This window comes from Sus scrofa, chromosome 16, assembly GCF_054392235.1.
Source record: "Sus scrofa isolate SSC_HxYL_T2T_F1_AM1 chromosome 16, Sscrofa_HxYL_maternal_Yorkshire_Landrace_v2.0, whole genome shotgun sequence".
Classification (NCBI taxonomy): Eukaryota; Metazoa; Chordata; class Mammalia; order Artiodactyla; family Suidae; genus Sus; species Sus scrofa.
Window position 1 is genome coordinate 22476271 of NC_139398.1, and position 27520 is coordinate 22503790.

The 27520-nt window shown below is 33.4% G+C and overlaps 1 protein-coding gene across 18 annotated transcripts in view; it reads right to left on the reverse strand.

Annotated features, from left to right (window-relative positions):
• The window catches only part of CDH12 (cadherin 12), a 989627-nt gene that overhangs the window by 443655 nt on the left and 518452 nt on the right, over window positions 1–27520 (reverse strand). For 3 of the 18 annotated variants that reach the window (XM_085001683.1, XM_085001676.1, XM_085001680.1), the window contains one exon: window positions 15515–15606. The exons of the other annotated variants lie outside the window; for them this stretch is intronic. The gene's annotated coding sequence lies outside the window, so the exon portion shown is untranslated. The remainder of the gene's footprint in view (window positions 1–15514; window positions 15607–27520) is intronic. 18 annotated transcript variants of the gene reach the window in all.

Here is a 27520-nt window from a genome sequence, read left to right on the forward strand (position 1 = left end):
CAATCATTAAACAATTGAAGATTGCAAAATTCACTTTTGCTAGAAATGTGCAGATGCTAGAGAGTTAACAAAGTGGTTAGAAAATAATCAAAAAACAATAAATTATACTATAATAATTAGTATAATTAATAATATACTATAAAAAATAATATAAAATATTGTTTTACTTGTTAGAGAATAGGGTCACAAACATATATTGAGAAAGACTCATTGAACCGAATAATTTAAAATACTTAAGCCTTAGGATTATGACATAATCCATATCACTTAGTAAAAAACAAACTTTATGAAGTGGGAAATTTTTTCAAATGGAATAACAACTCTCACCCACAGAATTTAATTCTAAAATTGACAGCTAGTTTGCTTCTGTTCTTGTAATAATAGCACAACAAAGCCTGAGAGTATATTTTGGCTAGGCAAATCACCATAAGTGCACACAAATTTATATCCTACAAGAAAATATGTGCACATGTATTCTACTTAAGTGAAAATATATGTGTATAAAGCAAGGGGCTTTATACTTTACTGTACAAATGCTAAAACAGTGACACTTCTATGCAAAGTTCAAACAATCTAATGTGTCATATACTACAAAACATGTTTATCACTAACTATGAAATGATCGTATTTCAATAGAAGCCATGCAAAATACTGCACAAAAGAAGACAAATCGAAGAGTACAATTCATATGTATAATTTGGCTTGATAATAGATTTCTAAACAATTTCCCTCTGAATTACTTCATTTTTTGTATTTATTTTCTGTGATCATTTCTTTTTTCAGCTTCTCCCCTCCCTCTCCTATTATTTTACTTTCAAGATATTCTGATTGTTAGTGGATATTTTTCCTGTATCTGCTTTTTTAACAAAATTATAGCCCAGTCATGCATACTACTACAGTTGAGGTAGTCAGCATTTTCTGATGAAAACTGCTCTTTGGAGGTTTATAACTCAACTGTAAAAATTCACACTGGGCTCATCTCGGCGTCAAAGGTCATAGCCTGAAGCAAATTTGTTTTACCAATTTTCAAGCAAATGAATGTAGTCAATATTCTAAGGGATGAAACATAAACCAAACACTAAAGAAATATATTCCCTGAAAATAGTAATAACCATTTGGCTGATACTTATTTTCAAGTTATTTAGTTTTTGTTAAATTTGCATGTCTCCTGCAGAGGTGTTGAAAGAATAGTTCTAGGGGAGATAAAGCAAAAAATGATGGCTTTTTTCCAAGCAACTAACATATGTGGCCGTAAAATAAATAGCCTTCATGGCAGGTGGCTTACCCTCATACCACAACCGGATCTCTCAGTATTTTACATATACAACCATGTAAAATAAGTTAAGGCTCTATGTAGAGGAAGAAACTACATATCAATAACCTTCTAAAACCATTCACAAAATACTGTAAGAACTTCGCAAATATTTTCCTCATTATGTATGTATATACATATATGCTATATATTTCTCTATGTATGTAGAAAGAAATACATATATTTATATACATATTGAAATCTCCAAAATGTAACAGTTTATATAATGGTTTAAGATCAATGGTGATATAATTCCCATTCTACTTCTGTAGATATTCTTCCAAAAGTAAAAAGAGAGTCAAATAGAAATGAGTTTAACAACATGATTGGGTCCAGAAAATAAGGCTTTGGGAAAGAAGAAAGTTGAGTGTTCCATCTCAAGATACTTTCTACTAAAATCATTCATAGAGTCTGTACCTATTTTCAAACCACATTAATGTTTTTGTATTAAGAAACACCAGGAAAAAGAAAGAAAATAAAGGAAAGAAATACAAAGGGAAAGAGAAATAATAGGAAAAAAAGTTCCTTTTCAATAGGAGTACTGCCATTCAGGAAAATTCAAGATAAGCCATTCACATAGAAAATTATTATAAAGAATTTGAGCTCAGGAGTTTATTATTAAATGCAAATAAGGCACAATAATGTATGCTAAAAGTCGAATAAAATCTCATTACCCTAATAACATCTTGGCCTTTTATAATTCCATTCCATCTGGGGAGTATATGCATCTATGTTTTTATCAGATATGTAATGATACAATTTTTATTTTATTACATTTTTATTTTAAAACTTTATAGTGTTTACATAGCCATAATAATGATAAAATCATAATTACTATAATACTTAAAATATCCATAGCTCTTATGACTATGTGCTTAAAGTAGCATTACTTTATCACCACAACAACTTTCAAATTAAATATTATTATTAACTCTACTTTATACACAAGAGGAAACTTCGAGTTAGTGAGTGGTAGTAACTGGCTCAAGGTCTCATGATTATGAGATAGTAAACTGGGGATTCAAAGCCAGGCAGCATGTCTGTATTACATGTTCCTCACCCCTATGTAAGATTTCTCATTTTAATAGGGCATCTGCTACTTTTTTAACTTATTTCTCTGATATCAGAGAGAATGGTTGTTTTCTTTCATTTAAGAAACCACATTGCTTTGAACATATTCACTTGTATATTTACTGGATATCTATTACGTCTTTGGGATTGATGACCAATAGTCATATTATTGAAACAAAAAATGTATAAATTTATTTTACATATCTTCTGATTGTATTCTATTTACTGAATATAACTATTAATCTATATTCCAGTCAATACAGAATTAGGTATGTGTATGAATGCAAACATGCACACACATTCACATACACACACACACACAATCATGAATTTTTACTTGAATAGCTATAAAATGGAACCTCATTCCTTTTTAAATTATTTTTGAAGTTGAATATTTTAAAATGTTTAAATAAATTTATTTCCTCACTTTGTTCATAACCTACCTCCATACTGTTTTATTAATTCCATCCCACCTTTAGTAAACTAAGTTGCATTTGAGGTAAAATTTACTAGATTTAATGATATCTAAATTACATTGGTAAACAGAGAAACCAGATATAGAGGTGTTAAGATGCTTAGTACACACAAAAAAAAATCAGAAATTTAATTTGGCTTGAACTATATGAACTAAGATGTGGGAGTGTTTGTTAGAGGCTATTGTTAGGAGATATGCTTGGGAATGATCATGAATTTACAAGTGCTGAATAGCTTGATAACAAATCCAATTTCATTGAGCTTATTAGAGACAATCACAGCTCAGATATTGAATGCTGAATCTGACTACACTGAGAAAGAAAATCAGCTCTGGATGACAATCTAAAAGGAAAGGATGTGTCCCTTGCTCCATAGGTTCACAGACCACAACTTGGGGTTCATAAATTTGGGTGAAAGTACATCTTTTTTTCCTCACCAATTTCCAACTGAAATTGAGCCCTTCTTTCAAGGAAATAGGTCACAGACCCTAGCAATAGTGTCAATATCTGTGACTTTATCCTGAAAATAGTCTCAGTTATTTTGATTTTCCCTACAGTTGTTGCAAATATTTCAAAATATGGTTTAGACTTAGTGCTAGTAATTTCTAGACCCACCACTAGGACCTGTTTTTAAAAATATATATATATTAATAAAGACATGCCCATATTACCACGAACATGTTTCAAATATTGATACATGTTTCAGATAAATGTCATTTCCAAAAAAAAAAAAACCTATTTCTTTGATGAATTTTAAAACCTCATTCTGAAAAGGAGTCAGAGCCCTTGAAGATTAGGAGCCCTTGAGGAATATACCATTTAAAAGAATTTCAGACAATGAGAGCCTGACCAGGATAGAAGTGTCTGGGTGGTAGATACTGAAGAGGTCACACATAGTAAAGAGGGAACAAGAGCTAATTATCTCTCTCATCCTATATCCAGTCAATTCAGTGAAGTCATAGTAGGCATTTGGGGTCCTAATTAACTTCAAAAGACTAGGCCAAATCCTAATTCATGCCAAGCTCACAAAAGATGATTTTTTTCCCCCCAGAAATTTCCTTCTACGAAGAAAATAATCACTTATGATACTATCGCTACAAGTGAATGCATTCTGAGGTATATGATGGTAGATTTTTACCAGAAATTGGCTAGCAATTTGACTATGAGATAAAATTTCACTTACGTGGTTGCAATAGAAGATTTTGCTTTCTTGATATCACAAAGAAATTTTTCTTCCTCCACTGTAATGTTTTTGGGATTGCTTGTTTGAGGCAAGAAGTGTGGGCTGGCCTGGGCCCCACTGGGAATCCAATCTGAGTCTGCAATGTGTTATAGGTCTGTCACCCCAAATCGTTTATGGTGAGACATTCTTGGACTTGTGGACATTTGTCAAGGTCATGCTGCTGTAAATGACCCTCAGTTTGGGAACTAAAAACCATCTTTTCACAATAACTTTTCTCTGAATAGCTCCTGTTCGTCTCAAGTTTTCTTAGCTATCTGAGAAACTAGCCACCAACTTCAAGGATAAATTAAATGAGACAAGAGTTCTGGCCAGAGGACAAGAAAAGTATGGGTTTTCGCCTCTGACAAAATGCTACATCCAAAATATGAATAGGGAATCCATCCTGTGTGACATCAATCAGCAGAAGTTTAAAATGTTTAGGAGAAATATATGAGGAAAAGAAAATTAGAAATAGAAGAAACATGGGCTACTTTTAAAGTAGCAATTATAATGACTGATCCTAACACAACATTTTTTTTTTTTTTGCCAATTAATGCAGAAATCAGGACCTCTGGAAAATCTCAAATAATCAGTTGATGCAATTTTGTTATATTTTAACAATCTAATTATAATTTCCTCGACTTTGGGAATACTGAACTACTAGCCTTGTTATAATTACAATTCAACTTTCTCTTTAAAGAGCAAAGTTCTTTTCTCTCATTTTTAGTTTTCTTATTTTGGAATAGAATTGATAGTAAGAATATTAAGCCTATTTTATTTGACTATCCTATTTTGATGACAATCGATTCATTCTCTGAGATCCATTCATTTTAAAGGGTACTAGCTGTCTATAAGAAGATGGTTTCTCTTTTCCGGGAGCTGTCAATCAACTGGAAAGGAGTGATATGAAAAAACTTGTATAATATAAGTTGCGAGAAAATATACTAAAATAGAAATTAAATCGATTGGGATCACCCTTTCTCTGGACAACAACTGTCACTCAGAGAAAGTATTTCTTATCCTCAAGGAATTCTAATATAATATAGAAGGTAAGATATAAATGTATATAAAACCATGGAAACATTTATAAAGAAAAATAAAATACACACAAACACAATTAGTGCAACTAAAGGTTGAAGAGCTTAAACAGGGCCACATAAAAATCCCCTTAGGCTGAGTTAAATTTGGAGGCTAGGTCAGTGCAACATTAAACATGTTAAGGAGTTCCCATGTTGGCTCAGTGGAAATGAATCTGACTAGCATCCATGAGGACACAGGTTTGATCCCTGGCCTCGTTCAGCAGGCTGAGGATTCGATGTTGCCCTGAGCTGTGGTGGGGGTTGCAGACGTGCCTTGGATCTGGTGTTCCTGTGGCTTTAGTGTAGGCTGGCAGCTACAGGTCCGATTCGAATCCTAGCCTGGGAACTCCCATATGCTGCAGGTGTGGCCCTAAAAAGACAAAAAAAAAAAAAAAAATTAAACATGTTAGTATATTATTACATCTCATGGTAAATATAATGTGTGTGCTGACATATTGCCATCTATACATTCTCACCCTTAATTAAACATTAACCTCAAATTTTCGGTTTCATTGTGTTCTTCTTTCAAGGATTAAATATTTTGTTGCCCCTTATAACTGGCTGGCACCAGTGGATGAGCACCCAGCAGAGGTCAGTAAGGGCTGGTGTGCTCATGCTGTGACCTTTCATCCAGACTTTTGAGATTTCTGAGATCCCATGGAGTTGCTAGTAGATGTGAAGTAACCCCAGGGCGGGGCACTTGCATGAACAAGGCCTCATGGATGGCACATTGTGTTGGTAGAGGGGTATGTAGTCCCATGAAATTGCCAGACTCTAGAGTCTGTGGGCAATTGGGATATTGTTAAAAATTTCAAAGCAAGAATAGCCACCATCTAAAAATTGAGTCAATTATTGATATTGCAGCTGCAAATACTGTCAACTATAAAATCCAGTATGGTCCACATACATCTTTTTAAAATTAATGTAATTGTAATCAGGTAGTCATCTGCAAAATATTCTCTTAGTAGCTGGGCTTAAATATATGTGAGGAAGTAATATTTCCCAAATATAGTCCAATATTACCTCTCTGATAAACTAAAATTAATTTTAGGCTTTAAAACCACTAAAGAAAAACAAATTGAATCAGATTCTTTCTTTCTAAGATTATTTTACATTTAATAAGTCCCATGATGTCAGTTATAAAAAAATGAGTCATTCTATTTTTTCTATTTTTAGGGCCACATCCGCAGCATAGGGAGGGTCCTATGCTAGGGGCTGAATTGGAGCTGTAGCTGCTGGCCTACACCACAGCCACAGCATTACCAGATCCAAGCCGTGTCTGTGACCTATGCCACAGCTCATTGCAATGCTTGATCCTTTAACCCACCGAGCAAGGCCAGGGATCAAACGAGAATCCTCATGCATACTAGTCAGATTCGTTACCATTGAGCCACAATGGAAGTTTCAAAATAAGTCACTCTTAATTGGATTTGTCCTTTCTTCTTCCTTCCATCTTTCCTGCCTTGCACAAACATTTATTTCACATACGTAACACATATGTCCAATATTGTGCCATGAGTGTTATGGAAACAATGATAAACAATATGTGGTGCGCCATCAGGAGCTCATCCTTCTAATAGTGAGCATAGAGACAGGTTAAAGTGACTACCACTGTTTCAGGAACAGTTATATGTGACAATATAACTGGTGATGATTTGGATGGCCTATTTTCATCTGGGAAAGAAAACTCTTCTCGGAAGATTTCAAAGACTCAACTATAGATGACAGGGTATTGGAAACATTTTACTACTGGATTAATTTTGCTTTGACATGCACAAGCCTTCTATCTTTTCTTGCATGTCACTATTACACACACCCAATTATAGAGTGAGGAAATATATAAAAGTCCTAGAGATTCACCTTTTCTCTGGACATGTAAAGTATACATTCATTTTAGTTTTGAAATGAAGTGAGCATTTGAATTATGGAGTGAAATTTAATCTGTGCATAGAACATATTTTATATATTCTACTGATCAATGGATATTTCTAATAGAAAAGCACTTATATGAAACTTGGATAAAAGTAAAAGCTTTTTTTAAGTACTGAATGGTTTCAACTCACTACATTTCCATTTACTCTTGGGTAAAAAAAAAGGATTTCATTATCTGAAACAGCCACTATATTTTTTCTTTTGTCAAACATAATTTGGATTTCTGTGAATCATATTTTAGACTGCCTGGCATACATGCAGAGTACACCATATCTATTATTGTTATGCATTTTTCTAGGTTGCATAATTTTTGAAAAAATCCTCACCAATTATGTACATTTCTGCAATTTTGCAACTGAAAAAGAGATGTTTATAGTTAGGAAATTTTAGTCAATTTAACTCCCTTCCCACCACCTCCTCCAGTGTATCTAAAGCTGTTTTGTTATATGTTTAATCATTACTAATGCATGATTATTGTATTTGTGTTTGTAGAGAAGGGAAACACAGATTGAAAAAACAATAAAGGAGGAAAATTCATTCTTTTTGAAGAAACTAGTTTAATAATTTCATCCTATCGATTGACTGGTTATAAGTAACATGAATTCCCCAGTGCTCCAAAGTCTATATTGAGTGTTGGGTAATAGACTATGACTTCAGGAATCCAAGATGGCCAGGTGAAATTGAAAAATTAGTGAATTGGTTATTTGATCTATGTGATTATAAAATGGGACTGCTTTGATCCAGCCCAATAGAGACAGCCTTATTTTAAATCTTTTGATACCATAGAATAATAACTCATTTCAGACATTTTATGCTGCCTGCCAAATAGTCATCCTCTTTTTTTCTTTTTTTCCTGAGGCGTCTCAATTATATTCAAAAAGTACATACTTCTGGGAAGTCCATCAAGTGATTCTGGGTAGAATGTATTTGCGTCAAGCTCCAGGGGAAACTCTGATTGATATTGACCAATCCTAGTGGTCCCTAATTACAGCTCTAAGCAATGACTGAACTATAGATGGGGATTTTTATATAGGGTTCCTTTGCTTTTTAAAAGAAGGCTGAAGAAAGAGAGGCCTTTTTATTCTCTGGGCATTGTCAGTCCCGCTCAATAAAGACACCGAAACATAGAGGAGAATAAAAGAAAGAAAACAGAAACCAAGAAGCAGAAAATAGAGTTGGCGCCAGGAGGCAGATTTACTGTGGTCTTTTGCATGTGGAAAAAAAAAAAATTCTTTACTTTTAAGTTGCATTTATTTTGTTTCTTGAAGTTTTAAGCTCCCTAACCATTATACATAAATTTCATGCTTATATAAAATCAATTCAGCACTACTTAGATCCATCAGGAAGTGGAATAATTAATCCTCAGTTACTTCTTGGGAATGAGTAATACATATGTGGTAGCTAGGGAGTGTTTAAGGAGGACATGAGGGAAAATCTGTTAGAAGCTTAAACGTTGGAGTTCCTGCTATGGCGCAGTGGATTAAGAATCCTACTGCAGCGGTTCTGGTTGCTGTGGAGGTGTGGATTTGATCCGAGGCTTGGCACAGCGGGTTAAAGGATCTGGCATTAAAAGTTCTGGCATTGCTGTATAGCTGCCATGTTGGTCGTGGCTACTGATGGGATTCACTCCCTGGCCTAGGAACTTCCATATGAGATGGGTGTGGCCATAAAAAATAAAAATTAAGAAAAAGACTCTTAAACATTGCCTTAGACAACCAATAGTTAGTCAGAATGAACTCAATTATTGCTTTGAGTTGAGATTTCAGAGCAACTTCTTTTTATCTCTCCGTCTCTCTTTTTTTTGGGGGGGGGGGCGCTTTTTATGTCCACACCAGCACAAATGGAGGTTCCCAGGCTAGGGGGCAAATTGGAGCTGTAGCCACCAGCCTACGCCACAGCCACAGCAATGCTAGATTCGAGCCACGTCTGCGACCTACGCCACAGCTCATGGCAACGCCAGATCCTTAACCCACCTAGCAAGGCCAGAGATCAAACCCATGTCCTCACAGATACCGGTCAGATTTGTTTCCGCTGAGCCGTGATAGTAACTCCCTTCTCTTTCACTTTCTTTCTCTTTTTTCTCTTTCTCTCTCACTCACACAAGCACATTTTTCATGTATATGTATATGAATTTACACATATCCTTTCAAACATTATATTTTAAAGGATAATCATTTCCTGAAGACAGTTTTTCAATATTGTTTGCTAGAGCTGCATAAAATAGAAAAAAAATGCAGTTTTAATTCTGGTTAGTAAATCAAAAGAAAAAGAAAAGGAATACCTTTTCTATTGAAAACAGAAATGTTGCCTGTGTAGTTGGAAAACTTTTATAAATCTAGTCCAAATTATAATGTAAAAAATCTATTTTGTCTAAAAAGGATGAAACTCAACATATACTCTAACTTCAGAAAAAAAAACTATTGCAATAAGTCGTTTTAATTATTCAAACTGTACATTGCGTGTTGCATTTATTTTTATAATTTTTAACTTTTATTATCTGCAGAACATATACAGCAGTATTATTTGGTAAGTAGAACTATCTATACTTTTAAAATAATGATTTTTTTTCAGGAAAATGATAGCTTTTAATTATCCAATACCTCTTGTATAATATCCTGTGTTTTTAATTATTGAGTATCTCTTATGCATCACACTGTACATTATATTAGGCGTGATCTTTTTATAGTCATTTTATGAGGGAGTGAGTGGGTGCACTCACACTTGTATTATAAAGATTGCCTAGGATAGTGGTTGAGGGCATCAGTACCAGAACATTCTATGTGGACTCACCCTGTCTTTCCCACTGACATGCTTTGTGACCCTGGGCAAGTTTGCTAACCTGCCTTTATCTTAGCATCCTCTTTTGTGAAATGGGAGCAGTAAGACTTTCTCCCATGCAAGCCTGCTGAGAGTATGGGAAGATTAACAATGTCCTTGGACACTTTTTGGCAAAGGATTAAAGTTCAGTAATATGTTATTTTAGCATTTGTTTTAATTGGTATTATTAATACTACTTGGTTAAAAATAAAAGTGTTTGGGAAAACACAAAATATGAATACAACCCTTTCTTAGTGTGGTTTGGGTCCTTCCATTCTTCCAAATACATAACACAGTAAATGTTGTTAACATCTGTAGCCATATCTACCCTCTCCAAACTTTTTTAGGCTATTTACTCTCATTTTTAAGTAACTTAATCATGTGTTATTGAATCTATTTAACTCTTTGTTTGTACCCCGAGTAGGGTTTCTCCCGAAACTTACATATCCTTAATGACCACGTTGTTTGTAACTTCGGTTACATGTAATTTTCCTCATATTATCCATATTAGAGCAATTTACTTCATGTTAAGGCTAATGTAAAACTAGCCATGAAGAACAAATTGGAATTCAATACCTTGGTTTTAGATTGGGGTAAGGCAGTCAGTTAGCTGATGGCAGGTGAAAACTCCAAAGTTTCTACCTTTCATCAGAAATGACACTCTGCTTACAGAATCTTATGAGATCAATTACCTATCTCTGTATAGCATGAATAATTTATATTTTTTGTATTAAGTCAAAAGTAAAAATGTACCAAATATACTCAATAGAAATAGCTTTGAAACACTAAAGTTTGTACCATATAAATGTCTATCTAGCACAAGCACAATTTTAATTTTCATTTAAAAAACAAATCACCATCATCAGGACACAAGCATTTCCTGGAAGGATACTTCAAATTATAAAATTGTGATTGGTTCTACTTATTTCAATATGGATAATTGCATACATATTCATATACTTTAAAGTAGCTTTTTTATTCAATGTCATCTGACTTATCATTTACATGAAGGTATCTTTTAAATTAAAGCCATCTGTGGGAAAGCTTGGAAATTTGGAATTCTGCTCATTGTTTAAATGTCTTCTTACTTGTCTTTTTCCTGTTCACTTTACTCATTAACAACTTGGCATTTTCAGAATAAAAACTATCGGATGAGTAGTCATCTTTCCATTGATTCATATATTTCCATTCCAGTTACTAAAATGTAATGAAGTGTTATAGATTGGCTTTAAGTATATTTTGTCTTTGATAACATACATTTGGGAAATAGTTTAATTTCATTTTAACTTTCCTTCCTTCTGTAATATGAGTAGCACACTCTTTGTACCAGGAACAAATATTTTTTTCATCATATTTTTCTTTAATAAGTAGAATTTATTTCTAGATTCAAGACCAGGTTTTCAGTTTGAGGAAAAAAAAAAACTAATTGTAGTTTTAATTAATTAGATGGTATTTTTTTGACTTCCCCGAGTAATTTCTTTAATTCAAAGGCAACCTGTATATTGAATAACATATGAAAAGTAACTGTAAAATAAAAGGAGTAAATTATGACATGAGATGTCTGTTTTTGTCCCTGAATACTATTCAAGTTGATCATAGAACATAAACAAAACATACTAAACAACCTACAGGAGAAAGAGAAATCAGACTTAAGAAACTATGGAAGACAGCTGGTGCATATAACTTATATCTTGCTAAAAACACATAGAACACACTAGAAAAAATATAACATATGCAAATTTTAAATATAGAGCCAAATACAAAAGACAGGAAAATGCCCTGGTGGTAAAAGACAAAGATAAATTAGAGCCAGCCCATGGTAACTTCAGAACATGGCTTTAGGAGGAGACGTTCTGTTCCAATATGCATGCGTGGTGTGCAGGGGCAGTCTGGGCTTTTACTCACCAAGACAGCAGTAACAAGCTGATGGATTTGAGTGTATCTGCCTGCTCTCCCCATGCCCAGAAGTAGTACTATGACACTTGTGAAAATACAGGAAACCATGTAAAATGGAGGTGAGTAGCCCTCACACATGTTTCACTTGCCACAGCTTACTGAATCCAGCAGAAAGATTTCCTTCTGAGCCATCAAGCTGCCCACTGCTTGCAGCCAATGAATCACTACCAGAACCCTCTGATTTCCTCTGAAAACCTAAAAAAGCTGAACTTCGCATTGTCTTCTCAGACCTGCCCATGGTTGGTTATAATTTGAGTGTCACAAATTGCAATTCATCTGCTATTCCCATGTAAACTAATTTTCCTGGTGAAATAATTGGCTTTTTATTTTTGTAAGGTCAACTCACTGAATTTGCACTAATTTTATTAGATTTAAGTGGACTGAACATGATTGTTTTAGATCTTATTTGGATGATTCACTCACTTATCATATTTGATATTTTGATCAGTATTCATTTAAACTTTGAAGTAAAATGTACTTTTATTTTCTGATGATTTTATATGATTCTTATAGAATGAGTTATGTCCCCTTCCCCTCAAATTCATATGTTGAAGCTGTAACCCCCAATACCTCTGAATGTGACTATATTTTGCAGAAAGGGTTTTTAAAAAGGTTAAGTTAAAATGAGGCCCTTAGGATAGGTCCTGATTCAAACTAGTTGGTGTCCTTATATGAAGAGGGAATTGGGGCATGTGTAGAGACTCAGGAATGAACATACATAAAAAATACCAAATGAAGACAGAGCAAGATGTCAGCCATCCACAATCCAAGGAGAGAAATCTCAGAAGGAATAAAACCAGCCCAAGCCTTGCTTTTGGATTTCTATCCTCCAGAACAGTGAAAAAAATAAATTTCTGTTGTTTAAGCCATCCAGTCTGTGGAATTGTGGTATGGAAGGCCTAGCAAACTAACATAATTATCTAAATGACACCAGAGAAAAGATTCATAATGAAACCCTGTCTAGGTGATTTGACATTAAAATCTGTTTACTTTCTTGCATTGAGGAATTTATAATTTTATTGCATCTACATTCCATATCATTCTTTTAATGTGGCCAAATGTGTCTTCTATTGTTTTATCCATTTTCATTTAGAGTTTGAACTTTTTGACCATTTAAGAATTCTTCCCTATTCTAAAGTTGTAAAGAAGAGTGTATATTCTAGGTAAACTTTTGAGTTTCTGGCCTTGAGAAAATCCTTGCCCTAACTGAAACTCTTCTTATCAAAAATTACAAAAAGAATTCCTGAATTTTACACAGAAATGATGTTTTTCACAACTGACTAGTTGATTCAAGTCTATAATCCCAGAATTTTTATAGATTGCTTTACAAAATATTTTTACATTTCTCATGTGATATGAACATCTCAAGCAGTAGATGAAAACAGTGGCATTCACTTCCTTGTGGAGGATGAGAAACTAAATAATACCACTTTCATTTCTGGAAATATTATATGTACAATCTCACTAACAAAGCCATACTACAATTCTAATACATCTTGTATATTTCCATTTGATCAATGGAGATTCTTAACCCTTTTCTTTGCATTTACTGACCAAAGAAGTTGCATTGATAGAATTGCTTTACTTCCACTTCTCAAATTGTGCCTGGAAATTCTCCAAAATGTGTTGCTTCACTTTGTTTTTTATGAACAAAATAAGATTGATTAGCTTGTTTCCTCATCTCTACTGTGTCTACTCATAAATCTTTCTTCCACTCAAAATCAGAACATAAAGGTGAGGAAATAGAAATCTATCGCAGTGAAACATGTTATTGTTCTTGATTTCAGTTGAATAAAATCATAGTGTTAAAGTGATACAATAAGAAACATTCTTCAAAAATAATTAACTTGGGACTTTTAAAGTGTATATAAACTCTTTTTGAATTGATAGCCACAGTTATAAATACATAGGACCTCAACAAAGAAAATATAATAGTAGCTAATATTTACTGAGAATTTTCTATGTCAGATACTGTATTAGGCACATTATATGCATTATTTCAATCATTCCTAGTAATAATGACACTTGAAATAAAGAGCAATTATACAATTACTATAATATGCTAAGCAATTTGCTAAATATAGTGGTATAACTTATATTAAAGCACATATTTTAAGATAAGTATATGAAAAGAGTAAAATAAATTCCATTTGAATATCTCCAAGGTAGTTTTAAATATGCAAACCCTAACAAAATAAGTATTAAAATTTTTGTAATTCAATTTCATTGAACTCCTTAAGTAATTAAAAAAGGATTTGCCACATATTGTCTCTACTTTTTTACTGTTTAGAACCATCCCTAAAATTAATTTATAAGATTTACTGGACAACAAATCTTAACTGAAATCTTGGCACAATTCTGTTTTAGACTTTAGACTTGAATATCAATTTTTTAAATGGATAGATTTTATGACAAACAAATATATTAAATATAAATACAAGTTTATATGCATTATTTTTACTATTTTTTGAGCTACCAGTAACTCAGGCACAGACATATCCTTATTCACCTACATTTCATATTATGTATTCACACACATATAAATGCAATATACAAACAAAAGTCTATATAGATCTGTAAGATTAATTACATAGAGTATTCTAAGATTCTTTCATTCTGGAAGTAGATTTTTATCATTTCACTACCCAGAAGTGAATTTACCTGATGAATTACAGTAAAATTCAGAAGTAATACTTTAAAGTTATAGGCATCAAGATTTCACATCATATTGTGGCTCATTGGTAACGAATCTGACTAGTATCCATGAAGATGCAGGTTTGATGCCTGGCCTTGCTCAGTGGGTTAAGGATCTGGCATTGCTGTGAGCTGTGGTATAGGTTTCAGACAGAGCTTAGATCTGGCATTGCTGTGATTGTGGTGTAGGCTGACAATTGCAGCTGGAATTTGACCCCTAGACAACAAACTTACATATGCTGCAGGAGTGGCCCTAAGAAGCAAAAAAAAAAAAAAAAAAGTACAAGCATCTATGCTTTTCATTTCTTTACCTATATTTCAAGTTCTTTTAGAAAATAAGACTTAATCAAAACAAATAGCCAAATCTAGGTTTTACAATACATTGTCTGAGATCCAATATGAGGAATCCCTTCAGAATCTTTTTTTTTTTTTTACTTTAACTCACTAAAAGAGTAAAATTAGATATTATGAAAAGTGCACCAACTTCTAAGCCCTAATATGCTACAGTATTTCATATTAGAATTCTTTCCTTGTATACCTACACACTAAAAACAAAAGATCAGAGAGAGAAATTAAGGAAACAATCCCATTTACTATCACACTAAAAAGAAAGGCCTATCCTCTGAAAATTACAAGATCCCGATGAAAGAAGTCAAATATGACACAAACAGATGGAAAATTATGCAATGCTATTGGATTGGAAGATCAATTCTGTCAAAATGACTATGCTACACAAGGAAATCTACAGATTCAGTGCAACCCCTTTCAATTAACAAAGGCATTTTTCACAGAACTCAAATAGCTAAAGCACTCTTGAAAAAGAAAAATGGAACTGGAGGAGTCAGGCTCCCAGACAGTACTTATACTACAAAGCTACAGCCATCAAAACAGTATGGTACAGGTGCAGAAATATAGATCAGTGGAACAGGATAGAAAGCCCAGAGATAAACATACTCACCTATGGTCAACTAGTATATGATAAAGATGGCAAGAATATGCAACGGAGAAATGATAGTCTCTTCAATAAGTGGTGCTGGAAAAACTGGACAGCTATATGAAAAAAAAATTACAATATTCTCTAACACCATACACAAAAATAAACTCAAAAAGGATTAAAGACCTATATGTAAGGTCAGATACTATAAAAGCCCTAAGTCCTAGAGGAAAACATAGGCAGAACACTCTCTGACATAAATCTCAGCAATATCTTTTCAGATCCACCTCCTATAGCAATAAAAATAAAAAAATCTAATTAAACTTAACAGCTTCTGCATAGAAAAAGAAATCATAAAAAATGAAATGACAACCCACAGGATGGGAGAAAATCTTCACAAATAGGGCAACTGACAAAGGATTAATCTCCAATATATACAAATGTCTCAGCTTTATATCAAAAAAAACCCAGCCAATCAAAAAATGGTCAGAAGATCTAAATACACATTGTTGAAAAAAAAAAAACCACATGAAAAAATGTTCAGCATCACTAATTATTAAGGAAATGCAAATCTACAACTTAAAAACACTGAAACTAAGAATTTATTCATACTTTATTTTTTTAAGTAAACTCAATTATGTTATGAAAAGGGAAAAAATACAAAAATACTTTAGTTATGAGAGGAGCAGTATTCACAATTAGCTTTTAATCATGGAAGTTGAATGTTTGGATCTGTATTAAAAGACTTTAAATCCGTGTCAGAATATTTGGAATCAGGGTCTGAAAACCATTTCTAATATAAGAAATTTTGATCATTTGTTTTTATTCCTTCATTTCAATAATTAAAAATTGGCCTAAAACCATTCATGCTGAGTAACTGAAAAGCCATGTTCAGACCACTTTCACTGAGTGGTTTCCATTAAAGTCATAGAAAGAACTATACATATTAGACTTCTGAGGCTATGAAAAAGGTGTGATAGTTATTAAATGTTCCCTGAAGACACAGAAAGATCAATTTAAATGAAGAGAAATCCATACCTTCATTTTTTTGCCCATTTGTCTCTTTTCACCATGATGAAGAAGAATCCTGCATAGCAAATTTATTCTACACCTAAAATTAATGTGTCATAATGAAATATGGAGAAGTATAAAAGGATCATATTGTTTTTCAGATCTTCAATATGACAACTATTCTTGGAATTGAATAGAGAGTTTGGACCACATCCGTTCCTTTTAAATCATTATCGAAGTCATTTAGACCTGAGGTTGTATTAAGCTTTCAACGTTCTGCAATTGAACTATTTCAAAAAGCAACACTGCACTTCCTACCACTTGAATGATTTCCTTTATCCCAAAAAGTGTATGTAGAATCTTTGGACAATAGGGTTTTAAAGGAAAGATTCTGCGGATAGCTGATAAAAGAAATCTCATAAATTTAAATATGAATAAATGTTTAAAGTGTAGGAGAATAAAAACAATCAGTCAAGAAAAAGCCATAAGTTTATCAGCTCAGAATGTCTTGAGCTAATATTACATATAATGGGATATTTATTTTGGGCTAAAAATATACTGGCATCAAAAGAAGCAATAACACATCCACTTGTTATAACCCATGCTCTTGAAAGAAGAATTATAATATGAGATGTATCATCTAGGTAATGTAAACTGTAGCCATTCATATATGAAGTTCACATATTAAATTCTGAATTAGAAACAACAAATACACACCACTTACAAATCCTCACTTATTTTATGAGCTTGTAATAGTAAAAATTATTACTAATGTAACCATGATCTAAGGTGTTTTTTTTTTCCTGGAAAAGCAATTTATTTTTCCAATTTTTTTTTTTTTTTTCTTGTTGTTGTTGTTGCTATTTCTTGGGCCGCTCCCGCGGCATATGGAGATTCCCAGGCCAGGGGTTGAATCGGAGCTGTAGCCACCCGCCTACGCCAGAGCCACAGCAACGCGGGATCCGAGCCGCGTCTGCAACCTACACCACAGCTCACGGCAACGCCGGATCGTTAACCCACTGAGCAAGGGCAGGGACCAAACCCGCAACCTCATGGTTCCTAGTCGGATTCGTTAACCACTGCGCCACGACGGGAACTCCTATTTTTCCAATTTTTAAAACAATGGCCATGATGGGTATAAAGTACATATGCTTTTTCTCCATTCTTTTTCAAATAGAGAAATAATTATCCACTTATAAAATATTCCCGACTGCCTCTCCCCTCTCCCATTTTGGGTGAGGACTAATTTGATATTTCAGTGGCTTTCTTCCATATTTATCATACATGAAAAATATTGTAAGATATTTCTCAATGCATGCTCTATTAGACTCAATAGTAGACTTACAATTTAATTTTTCAATTTTTTCTATGTTTAGCACTGATTATACTTCCTTCCATTCATTTTGTTTTTTCATTTCTCTTTTTCTTATTTTTTTCATCTTTATCTTTATTCATTGCATCTCATTTTTCTACTCTCACCTCCTCTTTCTTCTGGCCTTAATTATAAATCCTTAAATAGAATGTGCTTGAGTTGTTGCAGGGAGACACCAAGTTGTCTCTGAATTATCCCCACTTCCTAAATCTCAGTTTTTTGTGGAACATGTGACTCTCCCTATGAATATGGACTGGGGTGAGACTTGTTTCTAACCAATAAACTCTAGCAAATATTTTGAATGGAATTCCTGCAATTAGATTACATAAGCTTGTGACTCATGCTTGCTAGCAGACTGTCTCTACTGCCTATTTGGCCTTCATGTACTTATAAAGCAAGCTGCCGTGCTGTAAGGGCCCACAAGGCAAGGAAATGACATGGCCATTAGCTGACAGCAGGTGGAAACTGGAGCCTTCATTCAAATATCCCATGAGAAACTGATTTGTGCTAAAAAACTTGTGATCTCAGGAGAAGATCCACATTCAGTTCAGTCTAAAAATGACATTTCATGTTTTGATTATTGCATCTAAGAGGATCCAGCTAATCTGTGCTTAGATTCTTTACGCAAAGAAATTGTGAGCTACTAAATGTCTTTTGATTGATCCTAATTTTTGCAGCAATGGCTATATAACAACAAATAATAAATAGACACGTTGTTCTGTGATACCTGCTACAATTCTCTCCTATCATCTTTTAAAAAGATAAGTAATCCTTCAAAGACATATTTTAAAATCTGTCTGATAGAGACAAAGAGAATATGTGTGTGCATACTCTGTCATGCTCAAGATGTTAAGCTTTGAATTTTTTTGGTACTCAACATTAGCTTGAACATTGACTTTGATACTAATAAGAATGTAGTCAGTAACTCAGTTCATATATTGAAACGTTTATGAAAGTAACACTAGCATTTATTTTGAATGACAAAAAAATCATGGTTTATATAGACCCGATGATGAATTATTTGTGCACTGCAACCAATTCAAATTTCATTTTTAATCCAGGAAGAACATTGCTTTAGCCTCAGTCCACTTGAATTTATACATGTATTATTGTTGTTGAAACAAATAAATTTATGTTTAATGTTGGATATTTAAAATTGATTTTCCAATAATATTAGATACATTTGCCATTTTGGATTAAATTTTTAATTTATTTTTCTCTTTTTTGTTATCATGCTCTGAATGAAAATATTGAACTCTTAGTGGAATTAGCATTTTTTAATTTGAAGAGTATAGCAACCAGTGCTGGAACCAGTGTGAGGCAAGTGAAGTATTTTAGGGCATAACTTCTAAGGAGACTTTCACTCTGAGAGCCATGCAAGTCTTGACTGTGAATTTGATTATTTAACTGGGATTGACTTTTTCCATTATAGAGTTAATAATTAACTCCCAATGCTTCACCATTTCTATGCATATCAGAAATCATAAAATAAAAAAGTGCATTACATTTAGAAGTAATTATTTTGTAAAATATAGTCTTAGAGAGCTGTATGTAAATATATATTTTGTGGATGCATATATTAAATATAGTCTTGGGGCATAATCTTCTCAAAACTAACTGGTAACTGTTAAGTAGATATTAATGCCTCTCCCATAAATGTTTGTCTTCCATTTTCTATGTTACATTACTATCAAACCCATGGTATATACAAGGCAAATATTTATGCAAGTTTTATATCCATCACATTTCTTAATAGAAATTTAATATTTAATTTTTATTGGACATGCAAATGCTTAACTTATTAATGGCAAATAGTTTATGGGAATTATTAAGTTGTGTAACCAAGCAATAAAACACATATAGATTTCACATTTTTCGCACTGACCACTCCTGGTTGTTTAATTTCTCTGAAAGTTGCTACATGGGTTGCAGGATCACTGTCTGCAGGAGCATGGTTTCCTTTAAAGCACAGAGCATTTAGAGGGGGCAGGAAAAAGAGATGTGGGTTAGGATGGGTCATCCACATTTGGCCACGGGTTAAGGTAAGAACTGTTCTTGGTGTGTATATCTCACAAGGCGCTAGAAAAGCCATGCAGAAACCCGAAGTACAAAGTTTATTTGTATGCAGAAAATGCAAACCATTAAACATTGTTTCATTGTAATTATTACTAATAATATTTGTTAAAAAACCCATTTCAAATGTGCCAAACTAGACAAGACACCATGACAACAGGCAGAAATAAGATAGACCCAGTGACACAAAAGGGAGTTTATGATGTTCATGAAAGTGAGTTTTATTATGCCTTTTTTACAAATATATAATCTCAAAGCACATATCTATCAGATAATTAGTAAAAGAGCTAAGAATTTAACTTAGGTTATCCAGTGCCAGAACCCACATTTTTTAACATTACACTTTTCCATAAATATTGAAAACTATTTAGAAGATATGTTTACGACTTATTTGTTTTCTTTAACTGTTCTGTATTTTCCTAGCTTTTCATTGATATGCTTTTAAAATTATCAAATGTAGCTTATGTGGTAAGTTAAAAAGTATTTTGTGATTTTTTTTCATGATGAAATGTATAATTATCAGAATTGTGTTTTTCAGGAGTTAATGAAGTATAACCAAATGTTTTTTTCTTTTAGATTTAGAGTAATCATATACACTAGATCAATATAAAAAATTACAGAAAAACTAGTCTTTACTACCTCAATATAATGGAATAAATTGAATTTTTACCATCTGAATTAATTTGAATTTTTATTTGTTCATAGAAAAATTAATAGAAAAAATAAAATCATTAAAATAATTTTCTAAGTAAATTTTTATAACTTCAGAGTTTACCACACATTTGCATCAAGTTATAACTTCTACTAACTTTAACTTAAAACCTGTTGAAGGTAATATGTGATGTTAAAATATCATGTAACAGTCATGGTGCCTAAAATATTCACTAAACCTAATTTATACTTCTTTTCCAGTTTATATTACTTTGCAGATGTTTCCAGGTTTTAGTCGGAATGCCAGATTTTCTATGGGTGGTGAAAAAACATGAATTTTAAGTACAGATAAATATTTATACATATTATAAATGTGTAAATATTTGTCTAGAAGTATGGACATAATATATATCACATCCATATACATGATTAGTTTTTTGCCAGATATTTTAAATAATAAAGTTTTGGGAACTTTAAAGAAAAAATATTTAGATAAATTTTTCTGTAACTTGTGCTTTTTAGCATCCTTGGAGATATACTCCAAGACCTTGTAAACTCATCTAAAGCAATTCGAACAATGTTTGTACATTTATTTTGCTGTAGTGTTTACTTACTCTGATTTATTTATTTGTTTATTTATTTATTTTTGTCTTTTTAGGGCCACACCTGTGGCATATGGAAATTTCCAGGTTAGGGGTCTAATCTGAGCCACAGCTGGGGGCCTACACCACAGCCACAGCAACGCCAGATCTGAGCTGCATCTACAACCTACACCACAGCTCACAGCAATGCCAGATCCATAACCCACTGATTGGAACTAGGGATCAAACCTGCATCCTCATGGATATTACTTGGGTTCATTACTGCTGAGCCACAAGGGAAACTCCCTATTCTGTTCTCTTTAAATAATGACCTCTCCAGCTACCTTGCCCTCTGCTCTTTGGAAAGCAAAATTATTTACTCTTTAAAAGTAGGACAGGAAAATGTACACCTTGAGAATGGGGTATATGTTAAATAATCCATTCAGAATTATGTACATCAAGATCAAAATGGCAAAGAATTAAGATGTCATTGATTGATAATTAATATGTATGTTGTGTTTAAGAAAAAAAGATATTCTCCATAAGTGAACTTTCAGATAACATGAATGTTTCCTTTCAAGTGGCAAAATGTGAATAAAGAAAATATGGCAAGAAGGATTTCTAAAATGCTTCACACTATCCTACTTCTCTTCCAGCAGAGTCGGGTGATTTGTGTCTTGTCATTTGTGTAACTCAGCATTTTTCAAGGAGGGAGAGTTAGATACCCATTTGGACACTGCCTACATTGTCTCATTTATTTGATTCATTCTCCCATCCTTCTGGCTGACACAGGTTCAGTAGCTAGGCCAGGTGGTGGAGCCAACAAATCTTCAGAAGAATGTAAAGTGTTGGCAAAATCAACAAAGCTCAAATCTTAAATGTCATACCAGTGTTTTCATTGGACTGATTTGTTTTATTCAATTAGTTGAGAAGTAACTTGGCTTGTGCATCACTGATTTCTGTGATGATCTGTTTTATTTTTAGTTGTAATATATAAAGTGTCCTCTGTTCTTAATAAGGACAATGGCACAATTCTGTCATTTGCTGTCTGGCAATTACATTAATAAATAGTCTCTTCTCATCTGTTTATAAGTGAAATACCCCATTTTCCAGAGTTTGATCTTCAGATTCCCACTTTTCAAACATTAGAAGAAGTGCAATTTCTATTTCTGCAAGATCATTCTTGTAGGTTTTGGTGGCCAGCTAAACTGGTGTGCTGCTCTTTCATGTCCAGGATAAGGTGGGGAATTCCCATATTGCATCAATCTTAGCTGGGTATTTTATCAGAACATCTGTCTGACATGAAGACCACTGGACAAGGCACAATACACCAGGTGTCTCAGAGAAGTTCTGGGAAGAAAGTCCTGTCCTATCTTAGCCATCCCACCTTCCTAGGATATATTCAGTGATGCAAGATTTCAACCAAACCAGCCAGGGCCATCATGGCCCAGGACTTTACCAATAGAACAGATTGAAAAAGGTGCTGGGATCTGCCATTTGAGTGGTTGGTGACAACAAAGACACAAACTCAGCTGGAGCCAGTAGACCTGCCACTAAGAGGAATTCTTGGTAACTGTGTATGTTATTGTTATGGGGAAGCAGAACCAATTGTCCAAGTGGTGGTCACTGGAGTCAGACTGTTCCTTCAGCAGGCAGTGCAGGTCTTAAGGGTAGGGGAGCTTAGAAACCTGAGTAAACAGACTTCCTCACTTTAAATTCTGGCTGTGTAAGTTAGTTGCCCTATCCTGGGCAAGTGATTTTATCTCTGTTTGCCTCCACTTCCTATTCTACAAATGGGCATAATATTGGTGATTCACAGGATTATTGTGAGGCAAATAAATGATTGAAATAAAGTGTTACAACAGGGCCTGATATATTATAATTACTAAATAGCTATCATTATCATTATCTGTTCAGATGCAGTACTTATAGGGTTAACATTCATTTGCAGAATAAATGGTTATTTCTGCTCCAGGTGAGTGACTGATTCATCGTGTATATTTCTCAATATTTTAATGACACAGATATTTGCAAACAATTGATGAATTCAGTGAAGCTCGGGAAGAGCTTGTCTCCCCTAATGCAAAAGGTTGAAAATCAATAAAGATTTCAGAGTATTAGGAGAATTAACCACAAAACGACTTAGCACTTTGCTGAGAACTTTGGTGATTTTCACTAAATATCTGTTGAATTAGTGAGATACTATCAAAGAGAACTATATAAACCCAATATTAAATTAGGATTAGAGAGAAAATATGTTTTTTAAAAATCTTCATCTTAGTATCAAAGTTAATTTTCAGTTGTGAAAATTTTATTCTTTTAATTTTTTTTAAGTGTAAGCTGAAAACTTTGGAAAAGTTATTACAAAATTGTAAGTTCCCTCATGTATTGACTAATTATTGATTGACATGTGAGGCTTTTTTCTTGGCTTTTAGGACCAAGTAGAGAAGGAAGCACTGTCTCATGGAGATGAAGTTGTGGATATGTGTAGGTATGCATGAGATAAACACAATACACACGCTACTTGGACTTCTCTTTATATATTTACCTTTACTTTTATAATTATATGTATCAATAATTACATAACATAAATAAGCAGCTTTATATCATACTGACCCTATTAACATTCTTAATTTGATTTATCATATATATTGATATTTATTTCCTATAGCCTAAGTGATTTCTTCCTGCCGTTTATCTTATACATCGAATCCCAGTTTCTGTGGAATCAAAATGTCTCAGAAGTAATGTTACAGCCAAAACAACACAGGTAGAAATCAAATCAAAAATATTATTCTCATAAAGGCAAGTCACGTAACACAGAAAGAGAATAAATGGCATGGTAGCAATTTTTACAATAATTTTCCCTCTTCAATTAATCAGATACTCAATTGACTTGAAAAAGTATATATCATCAAAGACAAGCCATCCATCTTGGCTGGCACCTAAAGTAGATGGGCCATTCTTTACCTGGGAGCACTTCTACTATATAAGCCTAAAAATATAAAGTGAAATTCTAGACCCACAAGGCTAAGGAAAAGCAGAGTCAGCCTTCATCTTCTATACTAATGTTAAATGGTCAAGGTGAGGAACAAAAGTAATATCCTTGTTTTGTGAAATATAAGGAAAATGTGAACCAGAATGTCAAGAATGATGAATATAACAGAAATCCTTTCATAGGAATAAGTTTGTCTACACAGCATTTTCAATGAATAAATCACACTTTTTTTTCCCTCTTATGGCAGTGAGTCACGGATTTGCAGTAAGGGTTAACTGCAACATTTCAAGTGATAGGACCACATATTTGATTGAACTTAACTGTTTGAAAATAGAGATAATGTGAATCAATTTGTACAAAATCACAGTTTATATGTATCTTGCATTTGGTGACATTAAGACATTTGTGACAAAATGCAGTATGTCCAGGATCATTTGCTTTGTTGTCTTTGTGAGTTAGAAAGTTCCTTGGTGTCTAATTAGCCATTAAAGGAAAAAAAAAGATTCCAGCTTGTTTTAATAACCAGTTACACCTCTAAGAAGAATTGGAAAGGGGAACAGGCACCGCAATGGAAGAGACCTTATACAGGTCTCAGAGGTTATCTTTAACTCACTATGTAGATCAGAGGACAGAGGAAGCAAATTCACTACAAGAGAGTAATTAAGTAGAGGTACAGACAGCAGTGAACATGGAAGACAGAGTCTGATTCTGCCTAACATTTTGCTCCAGCTTTCAGATACTCTGCCATTCTCCTTCCATTGGGTCCCAGGACAAATCCCTGTATCCTTCGAATATCTTCCTTCTGTTTTTTAAGTCTGGTTGTTTTGGCACATTTTACCTACAGCCCAAAGGATGCTAAATAATATGAAGTTTTATTAATATCCCAGTAGGTGTTCTGATATTATTTTTGTTAAAGTAACTCAGAAAGAGGCTTACATTGGATAATATAAAGGACAATTTATGTTTCAAAATATAAATTTTACATAGTATAAATATTAAATAATTACAATATATAATGTAAAATAACATTTTATATAACATATACGATGTACAAAATAGAAAATAAATTAGTTCCAAATTTCTTTGAGTTTGAGATTCTTTATAATGTTATATTCTGAGAAAGACTCTTAAGAGGATCATGATGGATGGGTTTTGAGAGAGCCATGCTCAGTTTCTTTTCCAGGATATAGCTCTTCCCTATATGCAGACTCTAGAGTTTAGCATGTGTTTGAATGTTTACCTGAGTGGGTAGGATGCACAATATTCAACTAAATGAGTACCGGATAGTACACAGAGGATTATGTGTAAATTCTACTTAATTCTGACTCTCTCTGTAATTTCAGACTTTAGTGTGCAATAAGACAGTCTCCTTGGATTCCATAGTTAAAATGTTTGATTTTGGAATAAGAGCCAGGTCTAAGTTCTGGCTCATTGACAACAAACACAAACTTGTCTCCTTATATCTCCTACATGAACATTACTTGTCTTGACTTGAGGATGGGAAGGATTAGAAAAAATCTGCTGGTTAATAGGAAAGTGAAAAAAATATCTATGATAATTTAAAAACTATATATGAATATACATGTGCAACTGTTAATGGTGAGTGCATTTTATATACCTGTATTTCACCAGATGCCTCTTCAAAACAGTATCCCCACACCTTATTTGATGAAAAATGAAGCTTCATATCTATGTCTATATCTGTTGTCTCTTTTCTACTCTATTTATATTTTTACAGCTAGGAATGAGAGATCTTATTGTATAAGAAAAGAGAAGAAGAAGTTAATGACATATCTGAGTGAACTGCCTTTTTATGCACAGTTTGTGTTTTGGAACAAGATGATGAAATACATAGGAGAGGAGCTGTTAGAGAAAGCCTTGCTGTTTAACGTAGTGTTTAACTTGAAATTGTCATAGTTGAAACTAAAGATCTAATAAAACCCTGAGTATTAGAAATACTTCTGCTGTGTTTATGCTATGTAGTTTGAAGACTACCACACATCTATTTATAGTACTAATAGAACCAGTATTAGAAAAAGCTGACCACACTATTTGCCTTGATCTGAAAAAAAAATTTCCAACGTTAGTCAAGAAAAATCTTCCTAAACCCTATTTCGGTAAATATCTCCAACATTAAAACAGTAATCTGGTTTCCAGAAAGTAAAGGATAGAGTGAGATGTTGGTGAATCCCTTTCCTTCTATTGGTGGGGAAGTTGGCAGAATATAAAAAAAAATATCCAAATGTTTTCCTTGGAACCAAATAAGGATTGAAAACCACAAGGAGAGGAGGAGATTTTTCTGAAGGCATAAAGAACAATTTCATGCTTTCTAAGGGCAATTGGGGTGCAGACTGTTGACTGTGGAAGAACAATCGGTTACAGTAGGAGCTCTGGGCAACCTGCCTGAGATTGCTGACCCTGAGTACCTAGCCAGGAGCTAAGATAGGGAACTAACTTGTCTATATTCCTGGTGGTTAGTGTGTGGCTGCCATTTTTACCTGGAAGAAATGGACCACATATGTAAACATAAAGTCTAATATTAATAAACTTTGAATTCAAAGTGTTTTTAAATGGAAATATAGGATAATCACAACTAAAAGCTAAATTGATGTTCTGAAAAGTAGCACTTGATGTTGAATAAATATAAAAAAGGAATGGAAAATAATAGGGAAGTGTTAAGAGACTTGTACCACAAAGCAGATGTAGTAAGAGGGGGTGGAGGAAATGAAAAGGAAACAGAATCGAAGAAAAGGAAAACCAACTAACAGTTGCATTTTCTCTGAGCCTGGAGATTTAAGGTGCTTATCAAGTTCCAGCCAGGATTAATGAAAAATCACACACAATTCACAATACCCTGATACAAATCCTCAATGCAGAAAAAAAGAGAAAATATTATAATCTTCAGAATAGAAGGAAAAATTCCCTTAAAAGGAAGAGAAAATCTGCCAACCATGAGACTTCTCATCTGCATGGTAGAAATTGAAGGGCATTGGAATAAAATCCATGGATGATGGAGAAAAAGCATCTGTTGTTCAAAAATGCTAAACACTGCCAATTATTATAATTCCAGTTCTAACATAAAAAGTAAGATAATATCAAATGTGTAAAAAGTCAGAGCTTTTGCTTCTTGTGTGCCTTTGGATAATACTAGAGAAAATACTATTCATTGTAGAATCAGAATACAGTGTTTAAAAACCACAAAATAAAAAGAATAAAATATAGCAAATTTGATGAATTTTGTAATATATTTATAAACATACATTTTAGTCGGTAGTAATGTAAGTTTTATTTAAAAGTTATTGAACTAGAGGAGTTATACTCTTAGTAAATATATAATAGTCCAG